General features: G+C 48.0%; 1 non-coding gene across 1 annotated transcript; it reads right to left on the reverse strand.

Annotated features, from left to right (window-relative positions):
• Window positions 1-1,219: 1,219 nt before the first annotated feature.
• On the reverse strand, window positions 1,220-1,294 carry Trnal-caa (transfer RNA leucine (anticodon CAA)). The gene has a single exon. It is a non-coding gene; the product is annotated as a tRNA-Leu (tRNA).
• Between the last annotated feature and the right edge of the window lie 846 nt (window positions 1,295-2,140).

The raw sequence follows: 2,140 nt of genomic DNA on the forward strand, positions 1-2,140 counted from the left end.
GTCGCACTTGAAGAGTATGAGTAAATGTGGCAGGTAGATCAAACCAGCTACAATGATATAAACTGTGGATGTTGAAGGCCCCCATCGCTTTGGAGTAGGCACCAACCATATCGGTGTTCTCACTCCAGGTGCATCGCCCCATTAGTCAACAGGTATTGTGCTGCGTCAACATGTACAACTAAGTGTGCACGTGAAACAGCTATTACAGTTGATGAGTGAAGTACGTCCTCTACCGGTACACCAGGAAGTGTTACAACAACAAATCAAATACTACAACTGAAGAGTGAGTACGCCTTCTGCCGGATTAAGTACTACACACAGTAATTTATGACACAAGGGAAAAACATTTGTTTCGATGTCCTCCCATAATTTGTCGGTTTAAATAATTTTCACCCTGTATGTTTTCTTAATACTACATCCACAGACAGAATGACTTGTCGTGTTTTGTTTTCTGTGGAAAAACAAGGTAAGAGCCCTCCGTGACCCAGCGAAAGTGAGTGCACAGTTCGTGTACCACGGCGAATTGTCTCGACTACGGTGGATAGTAACATGGATTAGTATTCCAGGACGTGACGTGGTTGCAGAACGAAGCCGCGTTTCATTACGTCTCATTACGTCAGGCGCGGCACGACGTGAAGTGGCACTGCCAAGACGTGAGTCTGCAAGTCTAAGGGCACGCTCATCCCAGCCGGCGCTGCCTCCTCCTTATTACCGCCCTGGGCCCACGTCTGGCTTTACTGTGCGCAAGCTCCGTGTCTCGATACCGAGGAGCGTGCTGCATCGGAACAACACTGATTCTCGCCTTCATGTCCTTGTCTCTGAGACTGACAACTATCGGTAATGTAGCTCCCACAAGTATTTGTTTGTGGAGCAAGTGCTCTGCTGATGTTAATTAATTAGAACTACAGTCGCTACTAAAACCATGACAATGTCTGAATTTCTTGCCGCGCGCACTCTCCACCCCAATACGACTAACAAAGTAACCAGTGCTCCAAACCACAACTTAACTGCTGCATTTTACGTAAATTTATTTCACTCAGAACTCTGTACGTCAGAGACTACAAATGTTTTGCACATATAAATGCACTTCCTACCGGATGCAATCACTATTACTATTATTATTATTATTATTATTATTATCAGTATTATTCCAGAATGAGATTTTCAGTCTGCAGTGGAGTGTGCGCTGATATGAAACTTCCTTGCAGATTAAAACTGTGTGCCGGACCGAGACTCGAACTCGGGACCTTTGCCTTTTGCGGGCAAGTGCTCTACCAACTGAGCTACCCAAGCACGACCCACGCTCCGTCCTTACAGCTTTACTTCTGCCAGTATCTCGTCTCTTACCTTCCAAACTTTACAGAATCTCTCCCCCAGGCTGTGGCTAAGCCATGTCTCCGCAATATCCTTTCTTTCAGGAGTGCTAGTTCTGCAAGGTTCGCAGGAGACCTTCTGTAAAGTTTGGAAGGTAGGAGACGAGGCACTGGCAGAAGTAAAGCTGTGAGGACGAGGCGTGAGTCGTGCTTGGTTAGCTCAGTTGGCCAGTCGGCTCTCAGCCGTGATACCGTGCGGACGGGCTCGGCGCGCCGGGCAGTGCTCCGCAGATGTTGTTGTTTACCCGCTAGCGCGCGGTCGCGTCGTTGTATTGCCTTATAGTACCTGTACCGACCCGCCATGGCGTTCTCATATCGAAAAGCTACAATCAAACTAACGTTCAACGCATCGTACACAAGACCGAAGGCCCATGAAATTGAACGGTTTCTACGAGACATCATGCAAATGGAACCACAAGAACTGATAGGCATTCATCTGTCTATTGTAACCAGCACAGTGTACCTCAAACTGACTGACGAAGCGGCGTGCGACAGATTACTCCAACGATCTGCCAACGGCTTTCGCTTCTGTCACGCAGACGGTAATGTGAGCGTGGTAGGAGTTGACCATGCTGGTCTGGGGGTGCGTACCGTGCGAATCTTTGAACTACCGTTCGAAGTTCCTGCCAACCTAGTCGTTGATGCGCTGCGGCCATACGGCACAGTTCTGAGCCACACAGAGCAGAAATGGAACACATTCGAAACGTACCCTGTCCTTAACGGGGTACGACAAGTGTGCATAGAACTTAAGAAGCACGTTTCATCAT

Source organism: Schistocerca nitens, chromosome 1 (genome assembly GCF_023898315.1).
Source record: "Schistocerca nitens isolate TAMUIC-IGC-003100 chromosome 1, iqSchNite1.1, whole genome shotgun sequence".
Lineage (NCBI taxonomy): Eukaryota > Metazoa > Arthropoda > Insecta > Orthoptera > Acrididae > Schistocerca > Schistocerca nitens.